Consider the following 6339-nt stretch of genomic DNA (forward strand, 5'->3'; position numbering starts at 1 on the left):
AGCTGATTATTCCCATAATTCATTCTGTAACAGCAAAAGAAATAACTAAAAGCAGCCCTAAGCACATTAATAAGCCTTACCTGGTGTTGAATCTCTCAGAACATCTACTTCCTAGACCTTGCAGTTCTGTGGCACATGTTAATTCTGTATCCTCCTAATTGGAGAGTTTTGTCTGTAGGTCTTGGAATTAATTGAGCTAAATTTTGTGCTCCCAGTGAAGAGTAGAGATGGTAAATAAACAATACCACGTGTAAGCCCAGTTGGTTAGGCAATCAGTCACAAGAAGTTCCCTCTCTTTAATAGAAGTTGGGTTTCGTGTTTGATAGACCAGGACTCAGTGCCACACCCTGGCTTTCATGAAGACATGAAACATTGTCTTGTTGTCAGGTGATCCTTGCTCTCAACCAGGGAAACATTTTTTCCTGGTATTTCACAAACCATAGTTTAGTTACATACATCTAGTCAACACATGACTTGAATAGTTTCCTGGACTCAGAAATGGAGAGTTTAAGACTTTATTTCTTCTAGTTTATATTTGACTGATTTTTTCATATACTTGTAACAAAATTGAAGTTACAAAGATTATCCTATAAAGCCCCTTTAGTTACCTGTTTTACTATCCTTAGTTGGATGAGAAAACGCAGGTTTGTGCCTACAATGTCATAGGTGCTCAATGAATATTTATTGAACCATTAAATAGACCAAAGCTGACGCTGAGTCACATAGCAGAGCTGTGATGGAAAACCAGTCTTGTATTTCCTGCTCAAGGCCCTTTCTACAAATCACTATCCATATCCCTTCATTGGAATACACATCTATCAGCTATTGCTACAACTACTCACAAAGGGAAATTCCACATAGAAGAGGTCACAAGACGCACTTTGGTTCCTAAACATTTATATAAGCATCTAGCTCAAGGAAATAGTTGAAGGCAACATTTAAAAAAAATGTTGAAGTAAACAGAAGTAGGACAAATAAGAACACCTCCTCTTCATCTCTCTCTCTCTCTCTCTCTCTCTCTCTCTCTCTCTCTGTCTCTGTTTTCTTTCCTGAGTAGGAATCTAAGAGTTTCAGGTGTAAGAGGCATGGGCAGAGAGCAGCAGATAGCAGGGCAGGTGGAAAACGATGACTGACATTTAGTTTAGCCAGCCTTGGCAATGGTTTCAAGAGACATGTGAAGCTCAAAGTAAGCAGGGGCTGCAGGCAAGGTAAGTGCTGTCTAATATTCTTCTGAGAACTGGGAAGCATCACAGAATTATTGCAACTCTCTCAGGAAGGGAGACTATGAGAAGGGATTGCCCACTTTTTTTTTTTTTGACAGAGTCTCACTTTTGCCAGGCTGGAGTGCAACGGCACTATCTCAGCTCACTGCAACCTCTGCTCTCCTCTCGGGTTCAAGAGATTCTCTTGCATCAGCCTCCCAAGTAGCTGGGACTACAGTCACACGCCACCACGCCTAGCTAATTTTTTGTATTTTTAGTAGAGATGGGGTTCACCATGTTGCCTAGGATGGTCTTGATCTCTTGACCTCATGATCCTCCTACCTTGGACTCCCAAAATGCTGGGATTATAGGCGTGAGCCACCGTGTCTGGCTGGGATTCTCCCCTTTTACTCACATCTAGGATGCCATGCCCAGCCCTTTTTGCCTTGCTTATACCTCTGCCCAAAAGACTCCAGTCTATTCCAAAGAGAAATGTCTAACAGGATGAATTAAGGATCAGCCAACTTTTTAAAAATACAAGCCTGTTCTGCTAGAAAGAAGCAGACTTCTGAAGAAGTCTTAACTCTGTTGTCATGTTCACCATACTGGCCATTTTATCCGCTCCCTCTAGACCTCATGGGTTTATGCTTCTTCCAGAGAGCCTACTAAAGGGACAAATCACATCAATCATCTGTATATTAAACCAGCAGAGATTTATTGTTGATAACCAAAATTATATTAATATATTAATTAGTAATAGTTAATGATATTAGTTAATTAAGTATATCAGGAATGCTTTACTTGCCACCAGAGACAGGCTCTCGGTGGCTTCAGGCTGTCAGGATTCTTTTGTGTCACTCCTTTCTTATCTTTGCAGAATAACTGTCAGTGGGTACAGTATCCAAACTCAGGAAGACATCCAGGGAAAGAGATTTCAGAGACTGGTAGGAATGGGATATTAGTAACTGTGGGCTCTAACAGTGAAAAAATCTGGTAGTTTTCTTTCTATTTTTTTTTTCTTTTCTTTTCTTTCTTTCTTCTTTTCTTCTTTTACTTTCTTTCTTCCTTTCTTCCTTCCTTCGTTTCTTTCTTATCTTTCTTTCTCTTTTTCTTCTTTGTTTCTCTCTTCCTTTCTTCTCTCTCTTTCTTGCTTTCAATGATAACCATTCAGACTGCATCCTTTCCCTTACTGTCCCAGAGGAAGACAAAAACGGGCATCAGTGACAAGTGGTAGTTGCAGCAAAGCAACACCAAGAGCCACCTTCACACTCAGGACAGAACACTGCCTGTCTTCCTCATGGATTCCATTGCTCTGCATGTTCAGAGGAACTGCTCTATTAATGAACTATAAAAATGATCCTTGAAAGCATAGTGATTATTCCTTTTCTTGAATCACCAATTCTAAACCAGATGAGAGAAAAAGAAATGCTGTTGTTGCAAACTTCTTTTTCCTTGGGGTACACCTAGAGGCATGTATTCTACAGACCAGAAATGCTGTCACTCAAACTGACCTGCAAATATGAATATTAGTAAATCTAAGTGTGTGAAAACATGTGTTCCTCTAATTGCTAGCAAGCGGTGAGAAGGCTTCTTACACCTAATTGCCCTTTGCCTTTCCCTACCAATTCTCTCCCTATTCTTTGCTCTGACAGAGCAGCTTCTTTCCTTCCTGTGTTACTTGCTCTTTACCATGCTGTTAAGAGATCAGCAGCCCCAGTAAAAGGACAACCTTGATGGTCATAAGGCATCAATATATTTTGAATCACACCACTAAAAGGTTTCTCTGTACGGTTTCCACTTTAGCTCCTAAGAGAACTGGTAACTAGTAATATATGCCCTTCCTCTCTCACTCTAGTTATCATTAGACATTCACAAATATTTCCACTCTTGAGTGTTGAGCCACCTTAGACCACCTGACCTCACTACCACATGCCCCAGTAGCCTTCTTTCATCACCTTAGCAACCAAAATGGTCCTTACTTTTTTGTAGGGCCTTCGTTTTCATTTAGGCCAGTCTATTGCTTTATGGAAGATGGAGGTCTACCTTCTGTTTCTTTAATGAAAGCCAATCAATAACTAAAGTATGCTGTGGCCTCAATAGCTAAAGTTCTTGCTACAGCTTCTAATATATTTTCATATTTAAATGAACTGGGAGGAATCTAGAATTCCCTTTAGTAGTGAGTGGCACATTTATTTACATAAATTTTTCATGATCCCTGGTCTGCCACAGACTCCAAGAAGAGGAAGAATTTATCATTTCTTATGTCACAATTCAAACCATTAAAAATTAGCTCAAAGTTCACCATAAGGAGTGTAGTGGACAAACATCAAACTGACAGATATATTCACCCCATCTCTTGGGGCTCTCAAGGCCATTTTTCTAAATGGTTTCTGTTGTTTGTAGCTTTTCTTTTTTCTCTTCACAAAGATTGTATGTTAGAGGACAAAGTATAATTTTTTTTCTATTGAACACATTACAAGTCAGACTAGTGTTATACAATGCACTACTGAGCTAAAAACACTACTCTTGGCGTGACTTAACAAAGTAAGTCTCATTTCTATGTCCATCCCAACATACCTAAAAGATACAGTATATTCCCGTTGTTAATGGTGACCCATTATGACAGTGCTTCCTGTGTAAGGAACAGCTTGAAGAATTCATTCAGTTAATTCTTATTATCTGCCCCTCCCCCAAAACACAGATCTCATACAGAACTAAAATAAGAATGAATCTTTAATTTTCTACTGTTATTTAGTACAGTTGTTATTTGGTATTCTTTGATTCCTAGCATGTATAAAATAAATACTCAAGTACCATTACTTGAATAATTCTGTGAGCAGAAGCCACATGTCACACAGTAGCTGTGAGACTTTTAACAGAATGACACTTTAACACTTTAGTTCATGATTTTAACAAACTGCTTTTATGGGATAAAAAATGGTCAATGCTTTTATAAGATCAAAAGCTTAAATGCTACAAAAAAGAATTTCAAACTGGAAAGGTGATGGCAAGTGCTTCATGCCCAGAAGAGGTCATTATTTGAAAAATAAAATCAAAGGCAATAATTGCTTGAAATGAATAATGAAATTATGAGAATGATTGGGCTCATTTCATGTCATTGTCATAAGGAGAAGGTACATATCAAAATCACTCGGAATTTTTCCATTGAACATGTAACCCTTCCCTCCAGCTTAGTATATCTCCCTTTTTCCAACTCTTCCGTGTATACTGAAAGATTTTCCAAGTGATCACAGAGGCTCCTTCATTTCCACTCCTTCTCTTGGAGTGAGTATTACAAATTCAGTTGGCATCAATGCATTATGATTAAACAGTCTCAGTGACTATGTTGAGGCTACATAGTATATATTGATGAAAAAGATGACTTCAGAATTAACAAATTTGCAAATATAGCAAAGCAGCATAAATTGATTAAAGTTCATCATGTTCCAGATAGCACCTAGTGAGCACTATTCATGTGCTAGCTGCTTTATTAATTTATTCTCTATTTATTCATTCAACAAATATCTATTAAGTGCCTAAATTAGGTGCTGTGTATACAGTGATATTACAAATAGAGCTGGTCTGTGCTGTCTTACAGAGTTCCCCAGGCGAAGTAAACTCCAGATATCCATAGCGGTGACCACCTTATTAGTGTTTCCTTATTGGCTATTTGTTTTCCCCAACCTAGTCTCCTACTCCCCTACCTGTGTTTCTGAGACAACCTTCCAAATGAATAACTTGAATTGAAATACTTACATCAAGGTTTACTTCTGGGAGAACATGAACAAAGACACCAGGTGAAGTGTACTTCAAGCAGAGGGAAAGGGAGATAAGAAGGCTCTAATCCTGGCCAATTGCTCAGCATAGAGGGCAGAAAGAAGGGCCGGGTGGCCAGAGCACAGTGAGCAGGGGAATGCCTCAGGGGGACTGAAGAGGGGAACAATGGCCAAATGCTGCAGACTCCTGGAAGCTGTGGTATCACTTTCTATTGTTGTAACAAATTACCAGAAACTTTGTGGCTTAAAACAACATAAAGTTGGCTGGGCGCAGTGGCTCGTGCCTGTAATCCCAGCACTTTGGGAGGCTGAGGCTGGCAGATCTGGAGATCAAGAGATCGAGACCTTCCTGGCCAACATGGTGAAACCCCATCTCTACTAAAAAATACAAAAATTAGCTGGGCGTGGTGGCGTGCGCCTTGTAGTCCCAGCTACTCGGGAGACTGAGGCAGGAGAATTGCTAGAACCCGAGAGGCAGAGATTGCAGTGAGCCAAGATTGTGCCGCTGCACTCCAGCCTGGTGCCTGGTGACAGAGCAAGACTCTGTCTCAAAAACAAAACAAAACAAAACAAAAAACAAACAAAAAACCCATAAAGTTATGATCCTACCGTTTTGGAAGTCAGAAGTACAAAACAGGTCTCTCTGGGCTGGAATCAGAATATTGGCAGGACCGTGCTCTTTTCTAAAAGCCTAGAGGTGAATGCCTTTTCTACCTGCCATTTTTTTTTTTTTTTTGCTCATAACCCACTTCTGTCCTTGCAGCCAGCAATGGTAAGTCAGTGTAGTCTTTCTTACAATCCCTCACTGTCTCTGCTGTTCTTCTCTTACACTTCTGAGCAGGCGTCCCCAAACTTTTTACACAGGGGACCAATTCACTGTCCCTCAGACCGTTGGAGGGCCGCCACATACTGTGCTCCTCTCACTGACCATCAATGACAGAGGTGCCCCTTCCTGAAGTGCGGCGGGGGGCCGGATAAATGGCCTCAGGGGGCCGCATGCGGCCCGCAGGGCCGTAGTTTGGGGACGCCTGCTTCTGAGGATCCTTGTGATTACATTAGGCCTACCTGGATAATTCAGGGTTCTCTCCTCATTTTAAGGTCAGCCAATTTAACAACACAATTTCATCTGAAACCTTTATTCACCTTTGCCATGTGACCTAACATATTCACAGGTTCTAAATCTTTGGATGGGGAACATTGTTGTGTCTACCTTAACTATGCAAAGGAGCTTGAATTTTTCAAAGAAAGAGAGAAGCCAATGGAGGATTGTAAGCTGGAGAGTGACATCATCTACTTTTGTGTTTTTAAAACATCCTTTTTGACTCCTATGTGGTGAATCAATTGGAGGCTAACAAGAGTGA

The 6339-nt window shown here is 40.4% G+C and overlaps 1 non-coding gene across 1 annotated transcript; it reads right to left on the reverse strand.

Annotated features, from left to right (window-relative positions):
- Window positions 1-2364: 2364 nt before the first annotated feature.
- LOC120365390 (small nucleolar RNA U3) lies at window positions 2365-2578 on the reverse strand. The gene has a single exon (XR_005580337.1). It is a non-coding gene; the product is annotated as a small nucleolar RNA U3 (small nucleolar RNA).
- Between the last annotated feature and the right edge of the window lie 3761 nt (window positions 2579-6339).

Source organism: Saimiri boliviensis, chromosome 1 (assembly GCF_048565385.1).
Source record: "Saimiri boliviensis isolate mSaiBol1 chromosome 1, mSaiBol1.pri, whole genome shotgun sequence".
Lineage (NCBI taxonomy): Eukaryota > Metazoa > Chordata > Mammalia > Primates > Cebidae > Saimiri > Saimiri boliviensis.